Genomic DNA, 10,966 nt, shown 5'->3' with positions numbered 1-10,966 from the left:
AATAAGTTCTAGTTTAAATTTTTTTTTTTGTTTTACTTTATTTTGCTTTTTTGAGACAGGTCTCACTCTGTCGCCCTGCCTGGAGTGCAGTGGCACAATCTTGGCTCACTGCAACCTCCTCCTTCCAGGCTCAAGCAATCCTCCTGCCTCAGCCTCCTAAGTAGCTGGGACTACAGGCACACACCACCACGCCCAGCTGACTATGTGTATATATATACACACACCATATATATAACACATATATAATATATAAATATATATTATATATATATGTATATATATATATTTTTGGGTAGAGATGGAGTTTTGCCATGTTGCCCAGGCTGGTATTGAACTCCTGGGCTCAAGCAATTGACACCCTCTCAGGCTCCCAAAGTGCTGGGATTACAGGTGTGAGCCACGGCACCTGGCCAATCTTTTTTTTTTTTTAAAAAAGCTTTTTAGGACTATGTTCAGCTGCAAGTAACAGAAAAACAACCAACCATGGCTTAAACAAGTATGTTTTGTTTTGTTTTTATTTGCTTTTTGTCTCAGGCAACAAGAAGTCCGGGGATGGACTGTTCAGGGCTGGTCCTTTGCACTCAAAGACTTACTAACGTCCTCAAGGAGCCAGGCTCCTTCTATTTTTCTGCTACCCCACCTTAGGGAGCAACCTTCACTCTCATGGTCACAAGGTAGCTACTGCACATCCAAACATCCCACTCACATTCCAGGCAGGGAAAGAGATAAGCATAAGTTACAGGCCAGACACATTGTCCCTTTTACAAAATATTCACAGATGCTTTACCAGTAACTTGTGCTAATATCTCATTGGCTAGAACTAGGCCACATCACCACCTCTGAGTAAATATTGCTAACTGAAGGTACTACTCCCCTGAAGGAAAAAAAAGCGGGGTTCTATTAAGAAAGAAGGGCAGAAAGGATATGAGTAGGAAACTAGAATGTCTGCCCCAAATTGTTTATTTTATTTTATTTATTTTTTTGAGACAGGGTCTCTCTCTGTCGCCCAGGCTGGAGTGCAGTGGCACGATCTGGGCTCACTGCAACCCCTGCCTCCCGGGTTCAAGTGATTCTCCTGCCTCAGCCTCCCTAGTAGCTGGGACTACAGGCGTGCACCATCATGCCTGACTAATTTTTGTATTTTCAGTAGAGACAGAGTTTCACCACATTAGCCAGGCTGGTCTCGAACTCCCGACCTCAGGCAATCCGCTTGCCTCGGCCTCCCAAAGTGCTGAGATTACAGGCGTGAGCCACCATGCCCGATCCACAAAGTGTTTATTATATTTTAAAATGTCTATCAGAGTATCTGTATCTGTATGCATTATTTCAGATGCTTGTGAGAGCCTAATGTGTAAGTTAAGGTCCACTGAACTGGTTATAAATTCATTTAATAAATATGTATTTCTTGGCAAAGGCATGCAACGATGAAGGAGCCATTGTCAGTGCCCTTGAGAAGCTCATGATCTAACTGGGGAATTAGACATGTGTATAACTGTAATGGAAGCTTTTGGATGGTCTACCATGTCCCTATGTACCCATAACTGCTCCATCCCCATCCATAGAGGAGGTGGCTATTTTGTACCATGTGATCCTGCCCATCCACCATCCACTCCCTGCAGATAAGTCCTGACCTAAACTGGGCCAATGAATTCCTTCCCTCTCAAAACACAGAGATACTCACTCACTGTGTGGCTAAACCTCTAACAGATACACTTAGTAACAGAGGGACACCCATGTTTTTTTGCCATGGGGACTAAAGAGTGAAATAGTTGATTTGCTGCAGGAGAATGAACCAGTCACCCAGGGAAGAGCACAGAGGAGAGAGACTTGGAGAGAAGAGTGTTTAATTCCTGGATTAATCCCTCAGGCCCAGCTGGCCACATGCAGTTTAGTCTGAAGGGTTTCCTTGTTATTCTTTTAATAGACTTCCTGTTAATCTAGTGTAAGTTAGTTTCTCTTTCTTTCAACCAAATAATTCTTATTATTACAATGGCAAACTATATGATGCAATAAATAGTATCAGGAAAATATGAGCAAAGCTCTTTTGGAGCAGGAGGAAAAGAGAACTTGACATGGCTAGAAGGGAAGTGGGCTGGAATGAAAGGGAAGCGAAGCGCTGAAGAGGAGAGAGCAGTGGCATTAGAGCTGAGCTAGAGGAAGGAGGAGGATTTTGCTGAACAGAGAAGACAGGAAAGTGCATGATGATCCAGAGGGTTGCAAACGTATGGTCAACGGGAGGCAACCAGTGGTCTGTGTATAAGGCCTATGAAAGGAGTGGAAGATGAGGCTACCCACGGAGACTGGCACCCAACCAGGCCTGAGGATAAGATTAAGCATGTCTGTTCTTGTCATCATGGTTATATCTGTTTAAGTATGTCATATAGCAAAAGTTATGCTAAATAAGTCAGCAAAATAAAAGATCAGAGGAACTTGAAATAATAGGCAGAGTCAACGTGAAACGACTGAAACAAGTAATTTAAACAAAAGAATGGGCTTAAGTTGGAAAAGATGATTTTTTAAAAACTCTATAGGCCAGGCGCGGTGGCTCACACCTGTAATCCCAGCACTTTGGGAGGCTGAGGTGGGTGGATCACCTGAGGTCAGGAGCTCAAGACCAGCCTGGCCAACATGGCAAAACCCTGTCTCTACTAAAAATACAAAAATTAGTCAGGTGTGGTGGTGCATGCCTGTAATCCCAGCTACTCGGGAGGCTGAGGCAGGAGAATCACCTGAACCCGGGAGGTGGAGGTTGTAGTGAGCTGAGATGGCGCCACTGCACTCTAGCCTGGGTGACACAGCGAGACTCCATCTCAAAAACAAACAAAAAAATTTATGTCATGGAATCAAATATATATGAGGTAAAGATAATAATAGTACAACAAAGGCCCATGAACCCAACCCCCAGCTACAACAGTCATCGACTTGTAGCCATTCTTATTTCATCACCACTCCCACCCACTGCCCCCACCACAGGACTATTCTGAAGTAAATCCATGTCATATCACCTCCAAAGTGATGATATTTATGAATTATGTATTTACTAGCCATCATTATTACATTTTTATAAGTTTACATCTAGGCAGAATTCCAGGCATTTTCCTTGCACTGTGAGTTTTCATAACACATATTACACATGATAGAAACAAGTAATTATGAAAACTTTGGAAACTTTCCTCTATAGCAGTGGTTCCCTATAGAGGAGATGTCTTCTCTAGGAAGAGACATTTGGCAATGTCTGGAAACATCTTTGGTTGTCACAGCTAGCTGGGTGCTACTGGTACCTAGTGTCTAGGAGCCACGGCTACTGCTAAATGAAGCCAGGACCGGGATTAGGTGAGTGAGGTACCCAGGGCCCAAAGCTAGCTGTCTCGCTCAACTCACCCTAGTCTCAGCACTGCTGCTAAACATCCTACGGTGCACAGGACAGCACCCCACCACAAAGTCTTATGTTATGTCAACCCAAATAGCAAAAAGAAAGGGAGACTCTCCAAAAGAAAATCATTTTATTGGGGAAGAGGCATTGCAACAGGAATACACGTGCCATAGTAACGAGGCATATTCAGGGAGGTAAAGGAAGATAAAGGTTTTTAAAGGAAAAATGAGAAGGATTACATAATTGTTTTGAGATAATTATTCTCAGCTACATGGATCAATAACAAGGGAGGCTGGATGGTCGGTTGCTGTGCAGATGTACATCCTTGCAGAAGTATTTTTCTGTGTAAGGTTGAGATGGCCTTTGTGCAAGGTTGTGGTTTTGTAGAGTTTTTTGTAATAGTTCTTATTATCAGGCATTCATGCATGAGAACCCTCCCTTCATGGACTTCGCCACTTTATTTGCCAGGGTTTTTAACATAAGTGGCTCCATTTTGATTCTTTCATAGTTAATTATGCCAAAATTGAGAAATTCTGCTCCATAGTATACCAAGGAAACTTTATTCAGCCTAAGCCACCTTTGGGTCCAGACTTCAAGTTAACTAACCAAACAAACTATCAGAACCATTTCTAACAACTTGAGCTAACAATATGAAGTCCAGAATCTCTGCTTAGTGAGCTCATAGCAATCCATTTAGCCGGGCCCCACTTTATATTTCTTTCACCCCGATCCCATACTCTGAGGACCCAATCCCACACATATTCTCCAGAATGATATAAATTGGTTGATATAAATTGGTATATGTGAGACGTTCTGCATCTGTGAACTGTTTTCAGTCTGGGAATTGGTTGATATAAATTGGTAAAACAATGTAATTCTTCAATGTGTGTTTTGTCTCTTCACAGGTTAACTTTGTACCTCATTCTGAGGGACCTGCTATAAGCTAAATCGCATAGGTCTAGGAGCAATGAAAGTAGTAGCGATGAGTCCTAAGGGGACCCGCAGCCCCTTGCAAAATGTCTACCTCTGGGGAAGACCATTAAGGGTTCTTCAGGCAAGGGGAGTCCGTCACAAACTCTTAATGGAATGACACAGGAAAAAGAAATAAAAATATTGAAGTATAATTGAATTTTGCATTTCAAGTATGATCAGTTCATTACAGATATGATTTTGTTAAATAAAAATAGATGAAATTGGCTGGGTGCAGTGGCTCATGCCTGTAATCCCAGCACTTTGGGAGGCCAAGGTGGGCAGATCACGAGGTCAGGAGATCAAGACCATCGTGATCTTCGTCATGGTGAAACCCCGTCTCTACTAAAAATACAAAAATTAGCTGGGCATGGCAGCGAGGGCCTGTAAGTCCAGCCACTTGGGAGGCTGAGGCAGGAGAATTGCTTGAATCTGGGAGGCAGAGGTTACACTGAGCAGAGATCATGCCACTGCACTCCAGCATGGAGACAGAGCTAGACTCTATCTAAAAACAAACAACAACAACAAAAATAAAGATGAAATTTGTCTCTTGTTGAAAGAGGTCGGATATAATTGGGTTTCATAGACTACATTACCTCTATTATTAAATTCATGTATTTGTGATAGCACTTGCAGGGGGTAGAAACTACCTCTGGCAATTTTGACTAAGATTAGTCTTGGATTTTATGTCACCTTGATTATAGGAGAATTGTGACTCACCTTTTCAAGGTGATGTATTTGTAATAGGATACCATTCTCGGTGGCACTGTGTGTGGATACTCACCGTGGATGAAAACCTGTGATGATAGATTTAAACTGTTTAATCTGTGAAAAGAATTTGGATCCTTGCATCCAGAATGAAGTTATGCTTACAGGAGTGTTCAAACGCAGCACAGCAAACAAGCTGTGAGCACCCATTTCATGTCAGGCGTTGTACCAAGGGCCGGGGTACAAACGTGAATGAGGCAGCCCAGGCTCGCTTCGGCAGCACATACACTGAAATTGAACCACACAGCTTAGCCCTGACCTAAGGAGCATGTGATCTAGCCACAAGCCTAGCTACATTGTTTGGATTCAAAACACAGGTGACTTCTGCTTTACCAATAATGACAGAATGTAAATTTGGAAAGAATCATGATAATTCTGGAAACAACATACCAGCACCTTTTTCAATAGAAAAAAAAAATTACTTCAAACTATTGTACAATTAGGACATATTCATTATAAAAATATATAAATAATTAAAAAGGAAGAAAATAAAAATCACTGCCACTGCCTTCCAGAGTTTTCTCTGGGCACATGCATACACATATACAAACACATATTTTTCACAAAAAATAAGCCTGACATTTAATGTTTCCAGAGACCTAAACAACATCATGAACAATGTCTGAAATTTTTATTTTTTATTTTATTTATTTATATTTTTTGAGACAGTCCCGCTCTTGTCACCCAGGCTGGAGTGCATGGCGTGATCTCAGCTCACTGCAGCCTCCGCCTCCTGAGTTCAAGCGACTCTTTTGTCTCAGTCTCCTGAGTAGCTGGGATTACAGGTGCCCATCACGACACTCGGCTAATTTTTATATGTTTAATAGAAATAGGGGTTTCACCATGTTGGCCAGGCTGGTCTTGAACTCCTGACCTCAGGTGATCCGCCAGCCTCAGCCACCCAAAGTGCTGGGATTACAGGCATGAGCCACTGCGCCCAGCCAATCTCTGGAGTTTTTAAAGAACAGGGAAAGAATTCTGTGATTGCTATTTGAACAATTCTCTGATAATCCTGCTAATTTTATTTACGTAGCTATTTTGGGGTTAATTCGTAGTGAGCATTAAAGTTGTAAGTGTCCACTTTGATGCTGAATTTGATGTGTTCATCAGGGTATGTTTTGCCTGATGGTTTGACAGAGGGCAAGCCTGAAAACCAAAGGAAAAGGAAGAATAAAGTGATCTTAAAACAATCTTGAATAGATATTAAGAAGCAGCAGAGATAAAGAAGTCATTCACAAAAACTTGGTTAAACTAAAAAGTGGTCAAATCAGCCTGGTTTGTCTGATAGTGCTAAAGCTGGGGCAGTCTGGGACAAACTGGGATGACTGGCCATCCTAGACAGAGCCTGGGGTGTTGCAGAATACATGCTATATGCACCTTATTACTGCCTAAACCTGAAACGTTCTGGATTCTGAAACCCATGTGTCCAAGGGACCTGGATGTACATAGGTTATCTCTGGAGGGAGACAAAAGCCCCGGCCACAGCCTCTGGGGAAGGAAACTGGTGGCTGGAAAGCAGGGATAGGAGGGAGAGTTTTCACTGCATATCCTTTTGCCTCTTTTGACTGTAAACCATGTGAATGACCAGCTACTCAAAAAACAAATACAGGCCAGGCGCAGTGTGGCCCACGCCTGTAATCCCAGCACTTTGGGAGGCTGAAGTAGGTGGATCACCTGAGTTCAGGAGTTCAAGACCAGCCTGGCCAACCTGGTGAAACCCCGTCCCTACTAAAAATACAAAAATTAGCTGGGCATGGTGGCGGGCTCCTGTAATCCCAGCTACTCGGGAGGCTGAGGCAGGAGAATCACTTGAACCTGGGAGGCGGAGGTTGCAGTGAGCCCAGATTGTGCCACTGCACTCCAGTCTGGATGACAGAGCGAGACTCCGTCACAACAACAACAACAACAACAACAACACAAAAACCAAAAAAACAAATGCAGAAAATATTGGGGAAAATAAGTGGTAAGCATTCATTTCCAGTATCATTGGTTTCCAGTATCACTTTAAGTTGCTCCCCTACCTTTTTGGGCAGGTATATAATATTACTATGAGCTGAATCGCCTCTCCCACCAAATATGTAACCCCAGTGTGATGGTATTTGGAGATGGGCCTTTGGGAGAAAATTGGGTTTAGACGAGGTCGGAGGATAGGGCCCTTATGATAGAATTAGTGTCTTTATAAGAAGAGGCCAGTGCAATGGCTCATGCTTGTAATCCCAGCAATTTGTGAGGCTGAGACAGGAGGATCACTTGAGGCCAGGAATTCGAGACCAGCCTGGATAACATGGCAAGACCCTGTCTCTGCAAAAAGTAAAAGAAAAAATTAGTTGGGTGTGATGGCACATGCCTGTAGTCCTAGTTACTCAGGAGGCTGAGGTGGGGGAATCACTTGAGCCCAGGATTCGAGGCTGCAGTGAGCTATGATAGTTCTGCTGCACTCCAGCTTGGGCAACAGTGAGACCCTACAGTAGCCTGAGCTGAGACAAACATTATTTCTGTACATATCACTTCACCTCCTAGGACAGCGAGGAATAGTGTTAGCCGACGCAGCTCTTTGGAGACATGCTACTTTAAGAGTTTCCAAAGTGGGATACGTTAGACTGGACAATGGTCCAGGCAGAGGAGGGGACCCTCCCCATAAAGTGAAGGGACAACGAGTCATAGGAAAATGACATTTGCAACAATGCTTACTAAGTGCCAGTCACCGTGCTAAGCACAGGGTATCTGAAAAGTTGGGAAAAAGGATAAACAGACTTTTAAATTGTGTGTCATTTAGCTTTTCAAATAGTATGTTCAATTGAAAAAATTTTTTTTTTGAGATGGAGTTTCGCTCTTGTCGCCCAGGCTGGAGTGCAATGGCGAGATCTCAGCTCACTGCAACCTCTGTCTCCAGGTTTCAGGCGATTCTCCTGCCTCAGCCTCCCAAGTTGCTGGGATTATAGGCATGCACCACCAAGCCCAGCTAATTTTTGCATTTTAGTAGAGATGGGGTTTCACCATGTTGGCCAGGCTGGTCTTGAACCCCTGACCTCAGGTGATCCACTCCCGCTCGGCCTCCTAAAGTGCTGGGATTATAGCTGTGAGCCATGGCACCCGGCCAATATGTTCAACTTTTTTAACCCCAGGACATCTTATCAGGTGAAATATCTCTAAATTTGAAGCAATTAATCCATTTGTTAATGTGAAAAAAAGCTTACTTCAGATTAAATAAATATATATATTTTTCCTGTATTTCCAGAATTTTTGGACACTTTTTAGTGTATTTATTATACTTTTTAAAGATTAAAATTGGACTCATTGCTTTATTTTATTTTATTTTATTTTGAGACGGGGTTTCGCTCTGTCACCCAGGTTGGAGTGCAGTGGCATGATCACTGCTCACTGCAGCCTCAGCCTCCAGGGCTCATGTGATTCTCCCTGCTCAGCCTCCCAAGTAGCTGGGACCACAGGTGTGGGCTGCCATACCTGGCTAATTGTTTGTATTTTGTATTTTTATCTTTTTGGTAGAGACAACATTTTGCTATGTTGCCTGGGGTGGTCTCCAACTCCTGGGCTCAAGCAATTGGCCTTCCTTGGCCTCCCAAAGTGCTGGGTTTACAGGTGTGAGCCACCGTGCCTGGCCTGGACTCATTGTCTTAAATAGGGGGTTGTCCAAGGGTTGAAGAAAAAGATACTGGCCATATTATTTGAAAAGCTGACTAATACACTGTTTAAAAACAAGTTTACCCAGTGTTTCCCAACTTTTCAAACTTCTTTTTTTTTTTTTTTTTTGGTTTTTCTCTCCCTGTTTTGTTTTGTAACCTAAGGAAGCAGAGGCTCTGAGACCACACACAGCAGCGTCGCCCGTCCCCAGAGGCACGACGGCAGGGACCGGCAGGAGAGGAGACCCCCGTTCTTGCGTGCGCAGTTGTCGCCCCGCCAAGGTGCTCTCCGCAGGGGTGAGGCAGAAGGGTGGGTGGAGGCGCCAGCCTGTCCTCAGCTGGAAGGGCGGGGCGTGGACAGGGAAGGTGGGCAGGTCACCAGCGCGACGCGGGGAGCCCGGCCACTGTTACACGGCGGTGCGCGTGGGTGTGCCGGGCTGGTTCAGCCGCAGGGTTTTACACAACCAGCAGGCAAAATCCACTTCTTCCACCTCGGACCGCTTGATGAAGGCGTGGTTTGTGAGCATCTTTAGGTCCGCCCGCTCCGTTGGGTTCTTGATGAGGCATTTATTGACAAACTCCTGGAAGTCGGGGGTGAACACACCGTTCGGCAGCTTGCGAGGCGGCTCGTTCACAATATAGTCCAGCAGTTCGAAGATGGCCATGGCGGGCCGGCTGTCCATCCCGTGACCGCTGATGGGGCGCCCGGGGGGCCTTGGCCGAGGCGAGATACTGTGAGGCTCTCCTTCTTCCCTGTCGACCACTGGCCGGCCAAAGATGGCCTCCAGCTCCTTGGTGTCGGGCGGGGGAATGGGGTACCTTCCGATGGCCACCTCCACCAGGGACAGGCCCATGCTCCAGATGACCGACTACACCGAGTAATGTGTGCCCTGCAACCGCTCCGGAGCCATGTAGGAGCGCGTGCCCGCGAAAGAGTTGGCCATGGAATCGATGAGCTGGCCGCTCACCCCGAAGTCACACAGCTTGATCTCCCCTCTAGAGTTCACGAGGATGTTGGAGGGCTTCACATCTTGGTGCACGATCTGGTGCTTCTCTCGGAGGTACGCCAAGCCCCGGAGAACCGTAATGCTGACTTTTCTCCAGGATCTCCTCGGGAATCCTCTTGGCATCTTTCAGCACCTGGTCCAGGGAGCCGCCATCCATGTGCTCTATGCAGATGCTGATCTCCCCGTCACTGCAGAAAGCCTCGTAGAAGCCCACGATGTACGGCGAGTTGCACTCGTGCAGGACCTGTTGCTCGCGGATGATCTGGTTCCTGATGGCCGGCTTGATCTCAAGGCCATGATGAGGCTCGAGGGTCTGGGCTGGACTTCGGTGACCACCCCGCCGTTGCCCGCGCCCAGCTCTGAGATCCTTTCGAAGTCATCGTCTTTGAGTTCGCCGACCTTGGCTTTCTGGGTGAGAAAGGCTTCCAGCCGCTTCTGCTGCTCGTCAAGTTCCAGCTCCTCCAGCTTCTTCTGCAGGTCCACCAGGTTTGCCTCGGAGGCGCCCTCGCTGGTTGGGGACGGGCCCTCGGCGATGGTAGGGTTGATGGTGAGCGCCGGCAGCACCGGCAGCACCGGCTTCCTCCGGGCCAGCATCCGGGCTCCGCGGGCCGGCGGCGGCGGCGCCTCTAGCCGGGGCCCGTAGGGGGCGGGCCGGGAGCGGTCGGCGCCTACGCGAGCCCGGGGCTGCCACCGCGGCCCAGGCCGGCGTCGGGGCGGCCGAGGGCGGGTGGCGCTGCGGGCCTGGGCCGGGGGTAGCCGAGGGGCGCTGGGGCTGAGGCGAGCGAGCCGCCGCCGCTGCCGAGGCCCGAGGGAGGCTGACGCTGCAGCCGGAGTCCAAGAACTTTTCAAACTTCTTATATTTTAAATGTGTTAATTTATTTAATCCTTAAAACGATGACATGAGGTAGGTACTATTATTATCCGCACTTCACAAATGAGGAAACTGAGGCAAACAGAGGTCACCTAGCTTGCCCAAGGTTAAACAGACAGCCACATCCAGGAAGCTATAGAGTCTGGCTTTAAACCCAGATAGACCAGCTCTAGGTCTGTGATCATAACCACTAAACTTTACTGCTTCTTACAGCACGAGTGTATCTGAAGAAGTCGTGACTTGGAACTGGCCAAGTCTAGGAAGGATCCAGAGTTTAATTCTGAAGAAGGGAAAGGAGGCTGATATTAAACATGCAATATTTCCAGGCTGTGCTCAA

At 46.3% G+C, this 10,966-nt stretch overlaps 1 pseudogene; it reads right to left on the bottom strand.

Annotated features, from left to right (window-relative positions):
- Positions 1-8,860: 8,860 nt before the first annotated feature.
- LOC100451848 (dual specificity mitogen-activated protein kinase kinase 2-like) lies at positions 8,861-10,489 on the bottom strand (annotated as a pseudogene).
- Positions 10,490-10,966: the final 477 nt, after the last annotated feature.

The sequence above is a fragment of the Pongo abelii genome, chromosome 6 (assembly GCF_028885655.2).
Source record: "Pongo abelii isolate AG06213 chromosome 6, NHGRI_mPonAbe1-v2.0_pri, whole genome shotgun sequence".
Lineage (NCBI taxonomy): Eukaryota > Metazoa > Chordata > Mammalia > Primates > Hominidae > Pongo > Pongo abelii.
Note: the sequence above shows the minus strand (reverse complement) of the source record. Positions and strands in the feature narration are given on the sequence as shown.